This window comes from Panthera leo, chromosome B2, assembly GCF_018350215.1.
Source record: "Panthera leo isolate Ple1 chromosome B2, P.leo_Ple1_pat1.1, whole genome shotgun sequence".
Taxonomy (NCBI): domain Eukaryota; kingdom Metazoa; phylum Chordata; class Mammalia; order Carnivora; family Felidae; genus Panthera; species Panthera leo.
In genome coordinates, this window is record NC_056683.1 from 123,517,117 (window position 1) to 123,526,788 (window position 9,672).

Below are 9,672 nucleotides of genomic sequence, written 5' to 3' on the forward strand. Positions count from 1 at the left end.
AAAGCAGCGAGCGCTGTTTGTAATAGTCCCCAAACTGGAAATTACCCAATGTACACCAACAGTAGAGAGGACAAAGAAATCGAGAATAGTCATCAAATAGAACATGATCCACCAATGAGAGTAAACAATTGATGACTTCACGCAACCGCATGAGTGAATCTCACAGACACAGCTGAAAAAGAAGTGAGATGCCAAAGTGTGTCAGCTCTATGAGTCTATCTAGACCAAGTTCAAGAACAGGTCAGGCAATCTATGCTGGGAGGCCAGGGTGCTGTTGATCCTTGTTGAGGGAAGTGGGGATGGTTAGAAGAGGGCAGGAAGGGAATTTCTGGGTGCAGGTAAGATTCTGTCATTTGCTCAGGTGACGGGTCAGTTGAAAAAAAGAAAAGAAAAAAGATGTCTGATCCCTTAACTAAAGACCAGAATGCCTGGGCAGGGCCATGGCCCTGTCACTGGCCCCACAGAGAGCAGAGCAAATTTTCATGCCCAGATTTGTAGGCAGGCATGCGAATGAGGAGTACCTCTCCTGTGGGTGACTGCATAATGCCATGACAAGACAAAGTGGGAGAGGGAGACTGTCTGCATGCCACATGCAGGCTTATATAGGTCAGGGATGGGGCAGTGTGGGGACGGCAGAGAGACGGGGAGAGGGCATTTTGTGGGCAACCATAACTCTGGGAGCATGTGGCTTAAAATCGTATCTGCTGTGGAAGGGACCTTGCTGATCGCGGTGTGCAACTGGCTAACCTTCTATTCGGAGATCAGAAGCCACAGTCTACTGAAATAATCAGTCTCTCTGTTGACTATCCAAAGTCCTTGCGTAGTAGCCTCCTCATTGATTGAAGACCTTTCAACTCTTTGGCCTCCAAAAGCAAGCTTGAAGTGACTCACCGTTCCAAAAAACTTGGGCTTGGCTGGTGATAAGAGGGTTTCAAAAATATTAGTAATTGTTAATATCATCTTCTGGAACAAAGCACTTCCCAGTAAAGTGAGTAGGCTTTTCCTGAGTCTTTGACACACCACAGTGGCCTATAGAGTTTCTTATTAATGCTGCAGGCTCCTGGAAGAATAGTGTCACTCATGTTAGCACTGAACAGGGCTGGAGACCGTTGTCTTTGACAGCTTATCTGAGAATCAGCTGGGATGGCCGCAAAGAGGCCTCAACTCAGCATCAGACTCTATGCGGGGGATCCATGACCCTTATCACTCTTTAGCTTCTCTAAGCGTCTAGGGTACCTGCTTCTCTGCACATAAAGAAAGACGATACACGCCTATCGAGAAAGTTCTGAGAAGAGTGCTTTCATATATGATGTAATTTGAATTTGGTGTAGAGGTGGTCGACCTGCTCGTAAAACGAGAAAGATCGGGCACATAACATATTTCCTCTTGATGCTGGAATTGATATGTGACTTGTTAGCCTTGCATTCATAGTTTGGGGTTAAACTTGCATTTAGCACACAATTATGAGCTTAAGGTATCAGGAAGGCTACCGCCCAGAATGAGCTAGGACTTGAAAAGGATACAAAACTCAATATAAGGAAAATACAAAGGGAAATTACAGGAGGGGTTTTGAGTTTTATTTGAGCAAGAAGAACAAGGAAGAAATCTGCCCACTGCCCGGGGCAAGTGAGGTAATGTTGATAGATTTCAGAGAGATCGCAGAATAGCCCAAGTGTGGTGTTCTCTGCAGTGAAGGCTTTTCAGAGGGGGAAAGGCAGGTCAATGGAAGTCCAAGATTTGTGGGTAGTTTTCAGAAGAGGTGAAGCGGATGGCATGTCACCAAGCAGAGGGGGTCAGGTTTCTCTGACTCGGGCAAATGAGGATGGAAACAGAGAGGTTTCTTAACTACCTATCATGATCTTTGAGCAGTCAGAGAGAGCAAGGAAAGTATCCAGAAAAGAAAAAGAAGCACATATAACATACTGATTTGGTCTCAGGAAACTGTGGATCAGCAAGATGATGTTAGTACTAGATAAAATCCTAGGGCGATGTATTAAAAGGATGGTCCGTGATGTAGTGACATGGTGATCCCTGGGAGACGTGCTGCTTTCTGGAGACAGCATCTGGTTCATTAGAACAAGTCCATCTGGACAGTGCTCATTTCCTTAATTGATGGGTTTACGAGAGAAATAGGAACAGTGAATACAGATTTTGGCATGGTTTTGACCAAGGGTCCCATGACATCCTTGCAGACAAAAGGGAAAGATGTGTCCCTATTAATGGATTCGTAGTTGTTTGCAGCGATATAGCTCTACCATGCTGGTTAATGCATCCTGGATGGAGGTCTCTAGTGGAAAGACTCAGCACCGACGCTCCCTCCTGCTCCACAGCTTTACAACTATCTTAAGGGGATTTATATGGTGCCCAGATCACATCTGTGAGTGTTGAAGAAAATCTACATTTGTGGTAGGGATATAAAGACAGAATATACACTAGTCTGATAGAATTGGAACCCTAAAATGGTTTTAATAGACTGGAGTAAGGGAACCAATTTAATCTATCCAAATCTCAATTTTCTCACCTGTAAAATGGGGTTAGCAATAATCTCTTTCCCACAGGACTGCAGTGAGATTCCATCAAGATAATGGATTAAAACCGAGGAACAAAAAAACCTCAGGTGAGCAACAGACGACAGTAACAGCCTGTCCAGCAGCATTTGTATTTCCAAAGATTGGATGACATTTTAATTAAGTTTGTTGAAATTCAATCTACTTTTTCTAAAACTTGGAATTAAATTTCATATTCAAGTGTTGATCTTGATCAATTTGCACTCTTGTAAATTAAACATTTGTATGCTAAAAGCAGGTATTAGCATTTTTATGCCTTTTGCAAAGTAAAATTATGGGCAGAAAAAAAAAAGACTATGGATTTAGTGCCATGTTGAGCACACGGTTACACTCAAATACTATTTCCGTTGTTATTACTAATAATACAGTGACAGGCAAGAAGTAAAAACAAAATTTCTGGACTTAGGTCCAAAAATCAACTCCATTTCTATAGAACCAGGAAGGTGTAAGTTAACAGAAACTTACCAGACGAATACATAAGCCTTTGTGTTAACCTTAAACCCAGTCTGAGCCCAGAGTGTATATAACTGTCACTAAAATCCCGTATATGACATAGGTTGTGTCAACAGAACGTTGGTGTCCAGAACCAGGAAAGCAGCTATTTTATCGGCCTGTCGCAGCTCTCCACACCAGAGGTGCTAAGTTCAGGGAAGGAGCACAGTCTTCTCAGCCCCTGATGAAATTAGAATCATTTGGGGAGAATTAAAAACTACCAATGTCTGGGTCCCAATCCAGGACTATTAAATCAAAATTCTGGGGATGGTGTTGAGAACTACCATGTTTAAATTAAATATTGACTTTTAGGAGCTTTTTCCTTACAGCTCCATGTAGGATGGTGATGGGATCTGAAACTCAACTGTCTGAAGAATGATTAAAGAAAGATCCAGGGTTTAATTAAGAGAGGTAGACGGGTGCCTTCAAACAACCAAAAGACTGTGATGTGGGAGGGTAAGAATTATTTTTCCTATCTGCAGAGGGCAGAGCTTAGACCATTGTATGAGTTACACAGAAATACATGTTTATTTAAAATAAGAAAATAAAATACATGTTTATTTAAAATTTTAAAAAGCATGTTTATTTAAAATTAAACGTTTTTATTTAAATAAGAAGAACATGTTTATTTAAAAAAAATACATGTTTATTTAAAATATCCCAAACAATTACATTTGCTAGAAAATTAAATGAGTTACTTTGGGAAATGATTAAATTCCTGTGGGTGCTGGCATTCAATATTTTCATAACTGCTTTCCAGGGATGTTATAGAAGGAGGCTATATACTTAACGGAGTCTATGTTTCTTTCTTTTTAAAAAAAAATATTTTTAATGTTTATTTATTTTTGAGAGAGAGAGAGAGAGACAAAGCATGAGTGGGGAAGGGGCAGAGAGAGAGACAGAATCTGAAGCAGGATCCATGCTCCGAGCTGTCAGCACAGAGCCCCATGTGGGGCTAGAACACACGAACCGTGAGATCATGACCTGAGCCGAAGTCAGGTGCTTAACCTACTGAGCCACCCAGGAGACCCAAGGAGTTTATGTTTCAATCAATTAATGAATTTATAATTGTCTTTAAAATTAGTATCCTTTTAGATGATGAAACTGACCGAATTCACTAAGTAGTCAGGGGTCAGACACTGACACAAGTCAGGGGTCACTTGGTGACTTGTCACCCCCTTGAACTCTTCTGGCCCCAGACTCCACCCTCCATCAAGGACTCCAGTGATAAAGAGCACTGTAAGACTGGACAGGAGTTTGTGGGAAATGACCCGTTACCCTCCAATCATAGCGCATCTGTGAGAGACTTAATCGAGCCAGAGATTCAGATAACAATGCAAGTGAAATCCGGAATCCTGGCCTCTTTGGTAATTTTCTATTGCTCTTTCCTACTATTCTAATCTCTGAGGCAGATTGAATCCTGATAAAGGTACTTCATAGTAAAAGTCTTCACCATAGTACAAAAGATTTTTCATCTTCAGCCAATGACCCATTTATTTGTGAACAGTCAATACAACTGAATTCCAGTAAAATCAAGGATTTGGATAGTCCCTTGACAGTTATGACAATAGAGGATTAAATTTGTACGTCAGAGCTGACGGTCCTGGAATACCATCTGTTTAGTCCCCTCCTTGCTGTTCCTATTTTTAATGCGCTGTTCTTTCTGAATATGAATCACATTTCTGTGCCAATAAGTCTGCATTGCTGTAGGTAAATGATTATTAGTTCATCAAAAGGGATGAAAAGCACCTTGGCAAAGAAGAGAGGTTTATTTCATCCAGGTTATTCATTAGTGATCAGAGAACAAGAGCTATCATATTAATTCTGTGAAATTCCAACCCATCCCTTTGTTTCGCCGCCAAAGATTACCAGGGAGAAAGTCCTTTCCTTTTAACCTTGGATCTCAGTCTCAAGACAATTTGTTTTTAAAAAAGGCTTTTTAGTCTTTAATTGACCCAGTAAATGGGGAAACTGTTTTAACCTGATTACTTCACATCTTTGTTTATGTGTGTGTTTTATTTCATCCATCATGACTTTCCAAATGATCGTCTGGTTTGACCAATGTAGTATACCATCAAAGGATAGCAAGACATATCTTCATGGCTGAATTCAGTTAGATTGTCTTGAATCCACAACCAAAATGGGTCAAAGTAGAATTCATAGACTTAGAACATTTCAGATGTTTAAAAAATATTTGTTGAAGGGGCACCTGGGTGGCTCAGTCGGTTACGCATCCGACTTCAGCTCAGGTCATGATCTCACAGTTAGTGGGTTCGAGCCCCGCATCGGGCTCTGTGCTGACAGCTCAGAGCCTGGAGCCTGCTTCGGATTCTGTGTCTCCCTTTCTCTCTGTCCCCCCCCTCCCCTACTGGCACTCTGTCTCTGTCTCTTGAAAATAAATAAATGTTAAAAAAAATTAAAATAAACACCTGTTGAATTAGTGAGTAATCCCCATGATATTAACAACAACTAAAAAATTATTTTTATGCCACCATTGATTCATGTGATTCACTTTATGCTAGAGGAATTCTATAGCTTTGTGGCACGTGCTGTTAGTTCCTTTCCCACTATCCCTTCTGTCACTTCTCAGTCGCTACCAGGACCCCAGCTTTGTGGAGGGCAGCAGTGTGCTCAGGAATCTACACTGGGCACTAGTAGGAAGCATTGATACAGTCCTAAGCCAATGAGAAGAAAGCCTGACCTGCCGGATGTATTTGAGAAAGCTTTTCGCTTTCTTACGGAGTGCTTTTAGAAGAAATAGGTCAACTTAAAGCATGATGTCAATGTTAGAAAAAAAAGTTTTGAATTTTGTTTTTGTGTTCCAGGATATTTTACAGTTGAAACACACAAACAGGTTGTTTAGCTGATGACGCTCTCTGTCGTCAGATGGAGATCAGCAGCTGTGCAAATTCCATGCTGCTTTCAGGGCTGAGCTGGAGCTCAGAGATGTAAACAGTGTGAGCTGGTCACACCACGTGCAAAGGCCCGCCCAGTCCCCTACCGGTCTTCCAGAGAAGTTCCAGGCTTCCCAGAGCCCAGGAGAGAGCAATCACATCAGGGCTTCCGGGCCCATCAGAGTCCAGGGGCCTCCTGAACAGCTACTAACCTGGCTCTCAAAGGCAGAATGCTCACTTCAAAAACAAAAAGGACCCCAGCTTTGTTAGAAGACTGATGGATGAAAGGTAAGAAAAGAATGAGCCCAGGTTCTGGGAAGTGTTCAAAACAATGTGGTTACCTGCTTTATTCTGGGCAAATCTAAATAGACCAAGCCTGTCCTCAGCCCTCCATCCTTCGGGGCTCTCTCATGTCCAAGTTAACATTTGCACTACTGCCCTCTGTTGGATAGAAACGGAACTTCACTCTGGTATCTTGTTTTTCTTGTAAGCCAACTTAAGTAGGTCAGAAAGATTTGAGCTGAGCTCTAAGCCCAGTCAGTTCCCAACCGCTTATTCAAAGCCAAAATTCTCAAGAAGCACATTCCCCACCCCCCCAAACGGCAATTGGGAGCATCGATGGCTCCTGTGATTCTAAAACCAGTGCACCCTACTTTACAAAGTGGATGGTTATCAAAGGCTCTAAGGCAGTGATTTCTAAACTTTATTTTTCACTAGCTAAGCATATTATTCAGGCAAACTCTTGGATAAGCTGCTTAGTGTAAAGCCAGGGCTCATTTCAGCCCCACAGCAGCCCCTGCAATGCCTCCACAGAACCAAAGCACTCAGCAGAGGCCAGTTTGAAAAAAATCCAGGGGCGTCTGTGTGGCTCAGGTGCTTAGTTAAGCAGCCAACTTTTGATTTTGGCTCCAGTCATGATCTCAGGTCATGAGATCAAGCCCCAGGGTGGAATCTGTGGTGGGCAAGGAGCCTGCTTGAGATTCTCTTTTCTCTCCCTCTCCCCCTGCCTTTCGCCAATGCGTGTGCTCACTCTCTCTCAAAAAAAAACAAAAAAAAACAAAAAAAAAAACAAAAAACAAAAAACAAAAAACAAAAACAAAAACAAAAAACCACTCTGAGAGATCTCATATTTGGAGAAAACCTAGAAGGAAGAATGCTTTGCAAATCACTTTCTCTGTTTAAAACTGCTTTTTAATGAATTGATTTCCAAAACATAAAGTACTTCCCCCGCTCCAAAAAAATTTAAAGTATCGATTCTCATACTTCCTCGACAAAAATTCTGTCAAGTCTCTGAAGCTTAGTGAGCCAAAGTATGTCTGTAGGTAACTTTATGGTTATCAAAAGAAACGGGAACAATCTGGAATGTGCAGAAGTTAGAGGGCTATATTCTTGTTCATACAAGATGGTCTCTGGGGCTGTCTTCTAACATACCCACAAGCTGCTTGTTTGTGACTAATTTGATGCTATAGGGAGGCCCTTAGCTGTGATGCGGGATTAAAAATTCATTTTCTTGTTTCCTAATAACAGATCTATCTCCTGGGCTAGACTCACTACGGGCAAGGACTGAAATTTTAAGAAGCTAAAAAGAACTAACATGCAGTGAGAAATATGAATGCTCCCATGGAACACTCTCTACTATGGCAGACCTACGGGATGTCTTAGCTCATCAGCCCAAGACCAACAGGAACAGATCTGACATCTAAAAAAAAAAAAAAAATCACATTTCTCACAATGTAAAAGCATTGTAATGTGAGACGCTGAACTCCAGAGGAACTATGAAACATCTCAGCCATTGGAGGCAGAGCTGAGTTATTACAGGATATGAGAAAAAGTGGAATTACGGTGCACATTAAGTTCAGGGCTGTGAGGAAAGGCTCACCATCGAGTTTGGACTATGATGTGGAACGGCAACACTGTTTCTCTGGACACAACAAAGTTCAGATAGATGTGGAATATTGTGCCCAGACACCCCTCACATTTGGGTTGGAAATCGAGGCAGCTTCGCTGTATCAAAACGACTGAGATCCTCTAGGCAAAATGGACTGTTTCCTCCTTACTGATTAATCCCAACCACAATATTTCTGATACCTATGCTATTAGAGAAGAATGCTTCTCGGTGAAAAAGAAGCAGTGGTCACTCCAACAAGAAGGTTGCATGACACTTTATAGCTGCGGCATGTCCTTGGGAGGAGTGTTGTTTCCCATAAACTTCGCAGCTGGCTCTCTCATGTCTGTTAGCCCAACTTGATGAATGGCTGGCCATATGTTTACTTTCTCAGTCCAAGCTAATTTGTACTTTCTCAGCAGGATAGCGGATGACTGACGATCTGAGTTAGCTGGGCAAGCACAGAAATAGACAACGAGAGCAAGATAGCTGGTGATTCCCATGTTTGAGAGCATTAGGCCAGGATAGGTCCCCTCGAGTTGGCCTTCGACCCTTACTCTTTTCCTTTCCTTCCATTGCTCCTAGGCCCTTCCTTATCTTTCCCCGGGGAGAAGGTGAAGGATAGCAAAGCTTTCATGTGACACGTTCTTCCTTTAGATGTGCTAATATTTTCAGTCAAACTTTTCTTCTTTCTGTTATGGTCCATACTGTCTTGTCTTCATAGTTTAATTCTGAGGGGGGAATGGGGGGGTCATAGCTAGTTTCTGAATTATTGGGGGAGACACCTCACAGGTTGCCCTTGATGGGGTTCCGAACATGCTATCCCCCAAATATGGCACCTTGCCACACTGAATATCTTAGGCTGAAGGAATTTGAGAAAACAGCAGAAGCAGGAAGGTCACTCTGACCTCTCTCTACCCACCTTGTTCCTCTGAAAGCAGGAAATAAATCTCCTATGTGCAAGCTCCCACCACCAGGAGGAAGGGAGACATCCTTATCACCAAACACAGGGAATTGGGCTGAGAAAGCTGTATAAACAAACCTTGTTATTTCTTCTTCATTTTACGATCCCTAGCCCAAACCTCTTTGTCTTCTGGATCCTTCACAAATTTATTATTTCTTTGTCTATACAATATGAAAATTTCCTGCGCTGGTCACTTCTTCGGGTTTTCATCCTCTTGCGAAGGCTTCTGTATACCTGCACAAATTCAGTAAAATCTGTATGTTTTTCTCTTGTTAATCTTTGTCGATTTAATTTTCATGCCCAGCCAGGGACCGTAAGAGGGTCGAGGGAAACTTTTATCTCGCCTACATCGTAAAATATACCTGAGAAATACACTTGAGAAACTATATTTGTTTAATGTGAGTGAAATGGACCAAATAATCTTTGGTAAAAGGATTATAATTTTGGTTGAAGTTGTAATTTGACCTCAGGCAAACCAAAATAAAATACTGAAAAAAACTTCTAAATGAAACTGAATATCCCATATTTATTGAGAAATATGGTAGCTTGTTTACTGTGGCTTAACTCTTTGCCAAACTAATTGGGGAAGAAAAGTGATTTTCAGCCCTGAGCCTTTTTTATTTTTAAAGGAAATGCTTATATGTACATACGTCCCTTTTAAAAAATGTATGAGAAAGTTAATAAATGACTCTTAATTAGCTTTTAAATCAAAGGTTTTCTTGATGGGACTTCTACATAATTTTCTGAATTTTCCAAATGAGGTGGATCTGAAATCCCCAGGGCAATTTCTGCCCATGGAAAAGTTGGATAAGCCTGGACTTCCCGAGTGATGTCACAGTGAGACTTGAGCTTTGATAATCAGCAATTTCA

At 41.6% G+C, this 9,672-nt stretch overlaps 1 long non-coding RNA gene across 1 annotated transcript; it reads left to right on the plus strand.

Annotated features, from left to right (window-relative positions):
• Positions 1 to 575: 575 nt before the first annotated feature.
• On the plus strand, positions 576 to 7,680 carry LOC122219191. The gene is made up of 5 exons (XR_006202293.1): positions 576 to 988; positions 2,559 to 2,617; positions 3,389 to 3,515; positions 5,885 to 6,241; positions 7,481 to 7,680. It is a non-coding gene; the product is annotated as an uncharacterized LOC122219191 (long non-coding RNA).
• Positions 7,681 to 9,672: the final 1,992 nt, after the last annotated feature.